Here is a 13,924-nt window from a genome sequence, read left to right on the forward strand (position 1 = left end):
AAATAAGATATTAAAAATATTATGTAGTATACTAAGAAGTGAATGTATATATTTTAATTGAGATACTTTATGTTAAATAGTGTCTAACACACTGTAGGAAATACATCAGTGTTTTGACTATAAGTAGCAAAGGCAAAAGCTCTTCCAGAGGACCAGGAGGTGGCCTGCATTCACTGCAAGGCCAAGTCATCCTGCTGAAGAGAAAAATGTCACACACATCCCTCATCAAAGTTCCACAGTTGTCAGGAAAAAACTAAGAGTATTTTGTAACCATACCAGTAAAATCAGTAAAAGATAAAATTACAAATCAAAAAAATGAGTAATATCCCCGCCTTCTTACTAAAACGACCAACTGGAACTTCTTACAAATTAACTTTAGCTCCACTACATTGTTTCTGCCTTCTAGAAAACAATGATTATGTTTACCAAAGATAAAATGTTTGCCAAAGATAGGTTTACCTTCTCACCACTTTCAATACAAAAAATGACTTACCTCCTTGAATAGCAGTCAAATACACAAACACAGGCCAAAATCTTGTAAGAAGTTCTTCTGAGCACCCTGTTACTGTTACACTTCACAGTCCTTTATGGTCTGTGGTCATTCTTAGTAGAATTGCTAACAACCCTCTCTTTGCCTACAGGTGCAATCTTGCAGGTCACTGGCTAGTGGGCACTGAAAAAACCCATGATTTTTAAGTTTTCAGTTAAGAATGAATGAGAACTTACTTTCATGAAGAAGATTATAACCATAAAATAAAAAATACAGTTTGCCTGAGGAAAAAATACCTGAATTTGTATGCACATGATAAAAGTGACTCATAATGTATAATGATTAAGTGAAGAAAATTGCAAAGTGTATCTGAAAATCCATAATAAATACGGATTTTAATATATTTTCTGAGGAAATGAAACTCACAATAATAGTTATAAACATATGATGGCTTGGAAAACAGTTGGTAAAATATATCATTCAAGCTACAATGAACAATTTGTGAAACAAGAAGTGAACAAAAGAAGTATTCATTTCACAAAGAAACTGACAGTTTTAATGACATACAATCAAACATTATTGAAAACATAGTGAGGGAATACCTTCAGCTGCAAGTAATAGGAAACAAAACAAAACAAAATCTTCCTGACATGAGAAAGGTGATTGTTCTCATGTGGAAGAACTGGTGAAGGCAGCCTCTGCACAATGCAGCAGAGAAACATACTCCCATCTCTTTCTTTTTATGTCCCATTGTAGATGTCATGGTGAATCAGGAAAACATATTAACTAACAGTATTAACAGCACACACAGTATTTACTATACAAATTAGACCTTATACAGATATAACCTAGAGAAAAAAGGAATCAGAGAATACTCCCAACCACAAAAGTCTGAATTAGTTTCCAAGAGGCCTTACAGAAAAATCCTAATGGATCTTCGATGTGAAACTTGTGAAAACATCAGTGGAAAATACACCTCTATGAAAATGGAAATCTAACAGTTGGTGTGATTTTCAAGATACTCTTGACTAGAAGGGCAAAGAATCCAGAAACTGGGATGGAAAATGCTGTCCTCAAATCTCATACGTAGCTGACTCTCTCTCTGTGTGGTGGCTCCCAAATCTGCCTAATGCCTTGTTTGCTTCTGCCTTCCAAATCTCATGCAAGTGAGGCTATTGGGGAATTCCAACATGGAACCATAAAGGGGATGGATTCTTAAAGATCTGGTTCTTATTATTACTCTCATCAACAAAACACAAGGGTGATATGTCCAGCTCTAGATTTTGTTGCCCTATTACAGGTCTCTAATTCAAAGTCTATTCACCAAATACCAGTCAGAAGGAAGGACAAACCACAAAGGCCCAAATATGAAAATAAGAATTTCCAAGAAACTATACTCTTTGATAAACTTGCCACACATGAAAATTTGTCCCCACTGTTTAATATATGGAAAATAAAAATAGGCTCCTATACTGACCACCCCAAAAAAGGAGCTTTCTCTGAGAAAAGAACAATCTATACAATGGATTAGGCATATCCAGGAATTGCAGTATAAGGCCAGTAAGAAAATCCCAACAAATACAAACTTCCATTTTTCAATGGCCCCTTAACACAGAACAATTAAAACATTACAAAAAAGACTTAAAGGGAAAATATTAATAGATTTAAGGAAAAAGCACCTACTTAGTAATCTTCTGTACTATTGATGCAGGATGACTTTCAGAATTATCTCACTTCAATATTCATTTCTGAAAGTCATTAATAGAAATCTGCAATCCAATGCTGCACTTTAAGAGGAGGCTTGGTAAACAATATTTTTACAACAACTCTTTTATGTTGAACATTTTCTAGAACATCATACACAATTTCCATCAAGCTTTTCCATGATTACATTTATATCTCTTTTTGGTGGGAGATTCACATAGAAAAATGTAGGCCATTTGAAGTCTTTCCCATGCTGTTTATATTCAAGAGGTTTTTATCAAGGTTTTTCTTTCCTGCCTTCCTGACGTGTATACAATTTCTCTTCAGTATGAGTTCTTTCATGTCTTCAAAGAGAACTGGGAAAACTAAATGCTTTACTACATTTCTCACATTCATACTGTTTCTCTCCACTATGATTTCTTTCATGTATTTGGAAACTTTGATGAGAACTGAAAGCTTTCCCACATTCCTTACATTCATAGGGTTTCTCTCCCGTATGAACTCTTTCATGTTTTCGAAGAGAACTGGTATGACTGAATGCTTTATGGCATTCTTTACATTCATAGGGTTTCTCCCCAGTGTGACTCCTTTTATGTACTTGAAAGGCACTGGGAGAAATAAACGTTTTCTCACATGCCTTACATTTATGAGGTCTGTCTCCAGTGTGAGAGATTTATGTGTGATCGAAGGCTTGAGGAATCTCTAAAGGCTTTCCCACATTCCTTACATTCATAGGTTTGTCTCCAGTATGAATTCTTTCATGTACTCGAAGAGAACTGGTATGACTGAATGCTTTATGGCATTCTTTACATTCATAGGGTTTCTCCTCAGTGTGACTCCTTTTATGTACTTGAAAGGTACTGGGAGAAATAAATGTTTTCTCACATTCCTTACATTTATGAGGTCTGTCTCCAGTGTGAGAGATCATGTGTGATCAAAGGCTTGAGGAATCTCTAAAGGCTCTCCCACATTCCTTGCATTCATAGAGTTTCTCTCCAGTATGAATTCTTTCACGTCCTCGAAGAGAACTGGAAGTAGTGAAGGCTTTACTGCATTTTTCACATTCATAGGATTTCTCGCCTGTATGAGTTCTTTCATGTACTCGAAGAGAACTGGTACGACTGAATGCTTTACTGCATTTTTTACATTCATAGGGTTTCTCTCCTGTATGAATTCTTTCACGTACTCGAAGAAAACTGGTACAAGTGAATGCTTTACTGCATTCTTTACATTCATAGGGTTTCTCTCCAGTGTGATTCCCCATATGTACTTGAAAGGCACTGGGAAACACATGTTTTCTCACATTCTTTACATCTATGATGTCTATCTCCAGTGTGAGAGGTCATGTGTGATCGAAGGCCTGAGGGATCTTCAAAGGCTTTCCCACATTCCTTACATTCATGGGGTTTCTCTCCAGTATGAGTTCTTTCAGGCATTTGAAGAGAACTGGGATAAGAGAATGCCTTACTGCATATTTTACATTCATAGCATTTTTCTCTAGTGTGATTTCTTTCATGTCTTCACAGAGAACTGGAAGAAGTGAGTGCTTTACTGCATTTTTTACATTCATACAATATCTCACTAGTGTGATTTCTTTCATGTATTTGGAAAACTTGAAGTGAAATAAAAGCCTTACCACATTCATTGCATACAAAGGGTATCCCTCCTGCGTGAGTTCTTTTGTGTGTTTTTAAGTTATTGTACAAACTGAAGGCTTTCCCACGTTCTTTACATTCATAGGGTTTCTCTCCAGTGTGACTCCTTTCATGTATTTGAAATGAACTAGGATAAACGAAAACTTTTCCACATTCCTTACATTTATAAGGTCTGTCTCCAGCGTGAGTGATCATGTGTACTCAAAGGTTTGTGAGAGCAATAAAGGCTTTCCCACATTCCTTACATTTATAGGGTCTCTTTCCAGTGTGACGTCTTTCATGTTTTCGAAAAGTACTGGAATCACTGAAGGCTTTGTCACAATTTTTACATTCATAGGGTTTCTCTCCAGTTTTTCTCCTTTCACGTATTCGAAGAGATGTAGAAGAAATGCTTTACCACAATTTTTACACTCATAGGGTTTCTCTCCAGTGTGACTCCTTTCATGTGTTTGAAAAGCAATGAGAGAAATGAATACTTTCTTACATTCCTTACATTTATAAGGTCAATCTCCAGTGTGAGAGATCATGTGTGATTGAAGACTTGAGGGAGCTGAGAACGCTTTCCCACATTGTTTACATTCATAGTGTTTCTCTCCTGTATGAACTCTTTCATGTCCTTGAAGAGAACTGGAAGAAGTGAAGGCTTTACTGCATTTTTCACATTCATAGGGTTTCTCTCCAGTATGAGGTCTTTCATGTATTTGAAGAGAACTGGGAAAAGGGAAGTCTTTCCCACATTCCTTACATTTGTATGGCTTCTCTCCATATTTTTGATAGGCATATGTGTTTTGTGATCAGTGTGACATCTAACGTGCCTATTAAGGGATGAATGATGGATGAAGTCTTTTCCACTTGCGCTGCCTTTACATGGTTTTGCTGTAGTTTTCCTTTTAGGTTTTAGATTTGGAATACAGCTAAAGTTTTCTCCACATTGACTACCCTCTTCACTTTCACAGAGTCTCCCTACCATATGATTTCTGTAAAAAATGAGAAGCACATTATAAATGATTTCTTTATAACAATTTTGTATTTGTCATATTTATTGTGATTTATAGGAAAAGTTTAGGTGTTCTACCTTGTCTGAATGCTCGCAAATTGAATAAACTGAATACTCTGCAAGAGGACCTCACCCCTGCTATTATCCAAACAGTGATATTCATACATAGGGTTTATTAATACTGTTTCCAAGAGAGCCATTTTGCAAAAGCTGAACCTCTATAACACATCTTAGAAAGTACATTTGGTGAAAATTTTCCAAGAATAGCTAAATTTGAAGAAAGGGTCATTTGGTTTCTTTGCGTCTTTTAAAAATTTCATAACACACCAGGATTCTCATCTAAGACACTGCTTTCTATTGTAAGTGTAACTCACCTTAGTTTTCTCTCCTGGTTTTTGTCCTGATCTTCAATATTATGATTGTCCCATGTTTTTCCTAAAATGCAGACCTGGAAAGTTGATTACAAAGTACTAGAAATTATAGAAAAAATTTCAGATTCTAAGACTATGATGAGTTATGACCATTTCTAGTTTATTTACCAACATCTCTCCTTTCCACAGTCAATCTTGATGGTCAAGAAACACTTGTTCTCTCATTGAAGCAGTGAAGGAATGTCCTCACTCTTACCTACTGAGGCCAGGTTCCTGAAGGTTTCCCACATCACATCTCTGTAGAGTTTCTTCTGTGAAGGATCCAGTAAAGCCCACTCCTCCAGAGTGAAGTTCACAGTCACATCCTCAATGACCACTGAATCCTACAATAATACAAATATGTGTAGAATAGGATGCATGAGACTAACAACACTGGGGATCTACATTCTATTGGTAGGAAGGTTACATATGATTCTGTTATCTCCAAACATTTATTCTGTGATGCGATCATCAAAAACTCAGTTTTTCTGTACACACTTCCTCACCAATTTAACAGCATCATGAACACATGGAAATTATCCATTTTTACTGTGATCACATTTCCTCATATTTCTCTGTAATGGCAGTGTGAAGAGCATGTTGGGTAATGACATAATGCTTTACAATGAAACAAGTATTATAGTTATGAGACAAAAAGGAAAAAAAAAAAGAACAAAAAAGACAGAACACAATATCCATGAAACCTAGGACAACCCTCTTTAACAGAGGCTTAAATTACCCAGAACAGGAATACCTGAACAACAAAAAAAGGGCAGAAAGCAATAGAAGAAACGACTGAAATAAGAATCATGAAAATATCCTAAAATTAATGAGAGCTGGCCAATTGTACATCTAGGAAGCTTAGAGAACACTAAAAATGATAAGCTACAAAAGTGTACACCCAAGATTATCCTATTCAAACTAGAGAAAAATCGAAGACAGAGAATATATTGAAAAGTGCCAGAGAAGAAACACAACTTGGGTATAAAGAAACAATAAGTCAAATTAAATTGGACTTCTTTTCAAAAACAATGCAATAAGAACACAGTAGAGTGAAATATTTAACGAGTAGAGGGAAATGTTGAGAATAGAAAATGACTCTCTTAGAAGTCCAGTCAAGGAAAATTATCCTTCAAAAATAAAGGAAAAATAGCAGCTTTCTGAGACAAAAATTGAGGAAATTTGTCATTAGTACACCTACTTCAAAATGATCAAAAATTTATTGGAAAGAATGTAAATGATAAAGGGAGAAGATTAGAAAAAGAAAAAATGATGGTAAAACATCTTTTATGTTTATAATTAATATAACAAATGACACTTTGTTTCATATAATATTAGCAACAATGTATTTGGTAATGAGAAGCTTATGGACAAGTGAAATAAGTGACAGCAATGTGACAAGGCATAGGAAGGGGAAATAGGGAATATTCTGTTATGAAGTACTTGCACACAGTGAAGAGGTACAGTGTTATTTGGCAGAAAAGGTGCGTTAGGTATCAATGTGTATTGAAAACTCAAGGGCAAGTTTTTAAAAAAAAATGCGTAATTAATATACTAAGAGAAGAGAATAAAGAAAATCACATAAAATGCTGGATTTCAGCCAGAGAAGGTGGAAGACAAAAAGAAACAAACAACAAGAGCAAGATATAAAAAAACAGTAAAAGGGATACTCAATATTAATCCAGCTGTATCAATAAACACCTTAATCATCAATGGTCTCAATATAATTGAAAGATACAGTAACACCAGATTTATAAAAAACAAACTGAGTTATATACTGTCTATAAGAAACCCACTTTCAATATAAAGACACACACAGATGAGGGGTAAAAGGATGGAGAAAAATATCCTATGCCAACACAGGTCAAAAGAAAGTTGGCATACATATATGAATTACAGATAACACAGATTTCAAATGAAGGAAAATTCAGAGATAAAGAGGCACATTACATAATAATAAAGGAGTATATTTTCCAAGAAGGAATAGCAATGCTTCATGTGCATGTGCATAAGAGGGGGCAAATACATAAGGCAAGAGCTGACAGAATGCAAGTAAAATAGAAGAATTGAATTCAATAGTTGGAGAATTCGACACCCTCTTATTATGAATTATAAATTCCAGTAGGCAGAAAAGGAGAAAGGACAGAAGTGAATGGAACAGCACTGTGAAACAACTGGATTTCATTGTAATCTATGGAATACTTCATGCAGCAACAGCAAAATATACATTCTTCTCAAGGTCACGTGGAACATTCACTAAGACAAACCACATTCTGGGACATAAAGCACACCTTGACAAATCTGAAAGAACAGAAATCACATAAAATATTCTCTCACATCACACAGGCATTCATCTAGAGGTCAATAACAAGAAGATAGTTGGAAAATTCCCAAATATGTGGAGATTCAACAATACATTTCTAAATAATACAGAGGATCAAACAAAAAGTCTCAAGAAAGTGAAAAATTATTTTGAACTAAATGAAATGAAAACAGAACATACAAAAAGTTCTTAGATGCAGCAAAAGCAGTGCCTAGAGGGAAATTTATGCCATTGAACAATTACACTGGGAAAACCAAAGATCTATAATAAAAAATGTAAGCATCTATCTTAGGAAACAATAAAAGGAAGGGCAAATAAAAGCCAAAGTAAGCACAATAAAAACAAAACAATAAAAATTAGAAAAGAAAGCAATGTCATTGTGGGAAATCAAGAGAAAATTAAAACAGAAAAAGCTAGCTCTTAGACAAGACTAACAAAATTGTTAAACATTTAGTCAAGATTAAGAAAAGAGAGAAGACATATTACTAATATAACAAAAGGAAAGGAGGGGGAAATGAAAATAAAAAAGGATTTGATAAAATCTAACATCCATTTATGATACACTAGTAATAGAGGGGAACTTTCACTACTTGAGAAGGAACACCTTTTTGAATTTTACAGCTAAACTCATAACGTTTTCTCCATATGGCATGACTGTGTCCGTGAAACCTGAGAAAGGATTCACAACAGAAATAACTCATGGAATTTATAAGAGAGTACAGCAAGGTTGAAAGGTACATGAGTCAACGGCTTTCCTTATAGACCCACACAAATATAGCCAACTGATCTTTGACAAAGAAAGAAAGGCAATTCACATGAAAGTAAGTTTTTTAAGCAAACAGTGGTGGAAATAATGGATACTCACATACAAACACACACATAAAATGAATGCAGTCACGGGCCTTATACCTTTCAAAAAAATTAAGTCAAAACACATCACAGATCTAAATGTAAAATTCCAGAGGAATAAACTCCTAGGATATGACATAGGAGAAAATCTAGCTAACTTTGGGTTTGGAGATGAATTTTTGGAGACAAAACAAAAAGTAAGATCCAGAAAAGAAAAAAAAATTTTACTTCCTTAAAATGAAAATCTCCTGCTATGAGAAAGATAGTGTTAAGAGAATAAAAGCACAATTTACAGAATATGAGAAAACCTTTGTAAACACTTATCTGATAAATAAGTACTACCAGAAATATCCAAAGAACTCTTAAAACTCAACAGTCAGAAGAGAAACAACCCAATAAAAAAATGGGCAAAAGATATGAAAAGACAGCTCACTGAATAAGATATACAGATAGGAAATAAGCAATATAAAAACATGCTTCGCATCAAATGTCATTAGGAAATTGCAAATAAAACAATGAGGGAACATTAAACACTTATTAAATGGGGAAAACTCAAAATAGAACACTAAATATTCTTTAAGATGCAAAGCTACAGGTAATCCTCATTCACTGTTGGCAGGAATGGAATTTGGTGTGCCTACAATGGAAGGCAGGAACTTTCTTTGAAAACGAACTACACTGTTGCTACATAGAGGAAGATCCACCAATAAGGCACCTTGGTATTTTTCTAAATGAGTTGAAACCTTACATTCACATAAAAGCCACATATGAATGTTTATAGGCACTTTATTCATAATTGGCAAGAGTTAGAGTTTTAAGCAAGATGTCCTTCAAGTGTTGAACAGACAATCAGTGGTGTATCCATACAATGAAATACTGTTCAGTGATAAAAGAAATGAGGTACCAAGCCATGAAAACACAGGGAGGAACCTTAGAAGTATACTGCTAAGGGAAAGAAGCCAATGTGACAAGGGTATGTAGAGTATGATTCCAAGTACATGACATTCTGGAAAAGACAAAAGCATGAGCAAGTAGAAAGATCTTTGGTTGTGAAGAACCTGGGGCTTGGGGGAGGGATGAGTCAATACATGGAGCACAGGGTAGTTTTAGGGAAGCGAAACTACACCCTATGACCCAGAAATGATGGACACAGGTCATTATACATTTGCCAAAACCCATACATTGTATAACACAGAGTCAATGCTAATGTACACTGTGCACTGTGATGCATCAATATGGGTCAGAAATTGTAAGAAATGACCACAGTAATACAAAATGTGAAAAGTTGTGCAAACTATGTGGATGCAGAGAGAAGGGTTATGTGGAAAATATGTAAAATCTGATCCACTTTTCTGTAAACCTGAAACTGTTCTAAGAAACACTGAAGTCTTTAAAAGAAAGAAGTAGACAGACTCATTACAATCCACTGCTGATGAGTGAAACAGGACACTTCTTACTCAACTGATCTCAGTAAGCCAGCCCGGTGCTCTATGAGCCTGGGACCCATAAGGGAGGGGAAACTTCCATCGAATGCCTTGTTGGAGAACTCACCCACCGTATCCTCTGAGAAGCGCCATGGTCAGTATCAGTAGTGTCAGAACTCCAAGGTGGATGACGAGTGTCCTGGTGAGTCCTTGTATTGTAGACCCAGCAATGTACAGACAAGTGTTACCTTGATTTCTATTTTGAGTATCTCCGAGTCAAGAGATTCCCAGAGTTCTTTGCCACAAAGCGGCATCCCGTAGACAATCATCCAAGAGTTTGTGAACATGTGCAGATTAGGCCAACTTTGGGCCTGTACTAAGATTACTGCCTGCTGCTTGGTTAGCTCCGTTAGCTCCTTCGGTTTGGTTCTTCATCACGGATGTCCCAATTAAGGGATGAAGAGCATCAGCGCCGCACTGAGCTCCATCATGTACAAATGTGTATTGTCATCAAACTCTATGTACTCCCCAGTGCTGTGCATTCAGTTAATCCCGAGGAACTACCCAGGGAACCAAGGGGTCTGGGAGAGGGGTGGCCTCCTCCATCACCACAGCATCTTTCAATAAACTGAAGAAGGGCCATGACCCTGCTGCACGTGGCATACACTGCAGGGCCAAGGTTAGGCTCCATCATATCACAAGTAGATGTCAGTAGCCGAGCTGAGCAGGCAGGGTGCTGTTTTCAAGGCCAAAGGCATAACAGGTGCCCTGGTAGAGGGTCTCATGCTCATTACTTACGAGAGCCTCTGTTTTCAAGAGATCTCAGTATGAGATGAAAAAGCAGCTCTAGTGGCATATAGTGCGGGACGTGGGGCAGTTTCCTGCATCAGAAGCCTACAGACAACTTAAGGCCCTCCTCCAGAGAGCCTCACATCACTGCCGCCATCAGGGTCAGACGCCTCCTCCATGACAACTGGTTGGTTTACAGAGTTTAAGGAACCCAGGATGAAGATGGGTTCCAACTAATCCCTTTGCTGTGCCAGACGCAGACTGTGGGTGTTGTCCACCATAAGCCGGAGGGTCAGGACCTACGTTGCAAAAGACACACGGGCAGCAGCAGCAGAGTTCCCTAGGGGTCCTGCTGAGCCCTTTGAGCTCTCACCACCTACCGGCTGCATTTTCCTCTCTTCTCTTTCTCTGTGAAATGATTGCTCTGTAAGCAGTGACCCTTGATGGGCTCACCGCACTGACAGGGTATAATCGTCCCCTCACAATCCCAGTATCAAGGCAACCCCAACCTCAGTGTCACACTCACTCTAGACACACAGATAGATCCCACCAAGTCACTGACTGAGGCCACATAAGGAAGGCCTCATTCCTAGACTCCTGCTCCTGAAGGACGAGGAATTACCCAAACTGCCACCTGGGAGTTCTCCGCACCTAGAACCCAGGCTTGGTGGGGTCAACAGTGCAGCACAGGGCAGCACAGCGCCCAGGAGGAGCTGTCCCGCAAGCAGCAGCCCACAGTGCAGGAGCCTCCAGGCTTTCTCATCAGCTTGTCCAGGGAAGAAGGCCCAGGGGGAAAGGGAGGGCGAGGCTTAAGTGTTCAGTGGCCAAACAGCAAATATGTGGACCCTGGCCACACATTACAGGAACAAACACAGGTGAGAAAAACAGGCATATGCACTGGTGTGGTTTTGCATAAAGAAGCACTAACAGGATGGTGAAGCAGTGATCAACACTGGTCATGGGAGGGGGGCTGGAGTCAGGTAGAGGAGCGGGGCAGGACAAGCAGGCGGGGAGTCTCCTTAAGGGCGTTTCCTCTCTTAGGAATATTTTAACCTTCCCACGCATGATTTATTTGAGATAAGGAGAGAAATTTATATACACCACATTTTCCTAGGCTTGATCATTATTTTCAATTAACTTTTGCATTTTAAAATTAATTTAATTTTAATATTTCTACATAGAAAAGCACACCAGGATTTTACGCTTTAAGCCCCAATAAACACAAAACAGTGAAAACAACTTACAAATTCATTTCCAAAAGGACAAGGGGCATTATAGTTTGTCCCTCCACTATGTTTCACAGTGCTGATATTTTCAGGAAGGAGTACGCTAGGGGTTTGCATTAAGCCCTGCAATAAAGTCGGAATTCCAAAGATTTACGTAAGCTTTACGTGACTCCTTATATCAATGAAAATAGAAATTCAAGTGTTTTCCTCAGATCCATTAAAATAGGAATTCATTTGCCTTAGGAATAGTATAGCCTTTTAAATGTCAAAGTTCCCTCAGAACATGGACACACAGAAGCTGACATAAAAGTGGAAAATGCACCTGAGAAGTTAAGCAAACCCACCTCACATCACGAGGTTCTCTTGCCTAAATGAAACAAGAGTTCTATTTGGCTCCACGATGTTCTTGCCTTACTCATCCTATCTCACAATCAACTTACATTTTAATTTCCAAGCGCTAATGGAGACTAGAATCAAAGGGCTGCAATCTTCAAGTGATAAAGGAATCCGAGGACAGAAACATGAATATTTGAATGAGGCCATAGAAGCAGCCTGCTTGTCTACAGTGCAGAAGGAAAACTCACATTCAGAAAGTGACCATATTCCCAGACTTGAGGTCTAAACACTCCTGCCTGAGATGTAAGCCCTAGAGTGGCCTTGTGGCTGGTGAAGGAGGGTGGGGACCCCTGAGCAGCCACAGGAGTGAACTCTGGAACCCCACACACCCTCCCTCTCCTGTGAGCATGGAAGCACTGCCTCCCCCAGGCTCCCATCCTCACAAGTGAGGAAACTCTCAGCTGGCTTCAGTTTAAGCTTCTGACCCACATGAACTCCAAATTCACGAACGCTTTGTCCACAGGACACAACACCTGATCCTCACAGACTTTCTCACTGTGCACAGATTACACTCTCAGTGCACCTACAGTGTGGGTGCAAAACTCAAACGATGTCTAAAATGTCCAGGCCTAGGAACCACAACCACAGCCTCAGAAAGGGCATCACTCCCCACCCCATGAGCACGTGCACCCCCAGCTTTCCAGGGCTCTGCAGCTCCTCTCAGGATAAAGGCTCCTTCCATGGGGGTGTGAGCAGCAGGACACCTGCAGGGGGAGGCTCCCCAGGAAGGACAACTGGGCCTTCAAGGCCTTCCCTCTGCAGGCCCAAGGGGGCCTTAGCTTGGGTCTTGGACTGGGGGCCTCTGCTCCCCACTGGAGATGCTTTGGAACATCACTGTTATTTCAAATGACACAAACCCAGTACTTGAATAATCCAGGAAAATCACTTAAACTCAATCTTTATGTGAAAAATAGGGCAGGGAATTATAAGGCAGTTTTACCAGCTCAGCTGGAAAACCCTAACAATCTATTACTTTCAGGAAGAAAAATCAGTTATTTATTATTTCCATGGCAAGAAGTCACACTTGAACGCTTGGGGTCTGCATGTCTAAGGCCTGAAACTTCATTTAATAACATCCAAAAGCAAAGAACAGGCCTCAGAAACTTACTACACACGTTCAGGGGAAGAAAGAGTGAAGTAAGAATTCTTAACAAATGGAATGTAATTTTTTTTTCTGAAATTCAGCTCTTTGTTGTCTGTTTTTAACTATTTTATATTGTCTTCCAAGGTTTATTGATTAAATATATCTACGGTTATTGAAAAATGGAGACACATGAGTTAGTGAATCTTTTCTAGGTCACAAACCTAAGGAGGGGCAGTGCTGACAGGACGGATCACCCAGGAAAGTTTCTCAAGAGGAACCTCCACCCAAAGGAGTGACAACTGCATGTCTGTGCCCAGAAAGACCCTGGGGGACAGACAAGGATTTCATGCTTTGTAGTTGCAGGTGGTTATTCTCTGCTTTCCTCTCATGTAAAATATCCACAGACAAATACCATCTTTAAGAAAGGGGCATCCATGGCTCTGGGGAATAACGATAAACAACTAAAAAAGGGTTTGTGCGATGCACCACGGAGGGCGAATAGTTGATAAGGATGCTGTGAATCCGAGAGGGGCAGGTGGCTTTGGGAACACAAGGAGAGATCTGAAAATTGAGACTT

The 13,924-nt window shown here is 38.6% G+C and overlaps 1 pseudogene; it reads right to left on the reverse strand.

Annotated features, from left to right (window-relative positions):
• Positions 1-919: 919 nt before the first annotated feature.
• Positions 920-13,924, reverse strand: part of LOC124252027 (zinc finger protein 709-like) — a 48,307-nt pseudogene continuing 35,302 nt past the window's right edge.

This window comes from Equus quagga, chromosome 14 (assembly GCF_021613505.1).
Source record: "Equus quagga isolate Etosha38 chromosome 14, UCLA_HA_Equagga_1.0, whole genome shotgun sequence".
Taxonomy (NCBI): Eukaryota; Metazoa; Chordata; class Mammalia; order Perissodactyla; family Equidae; genus Equus; species Equus quagga.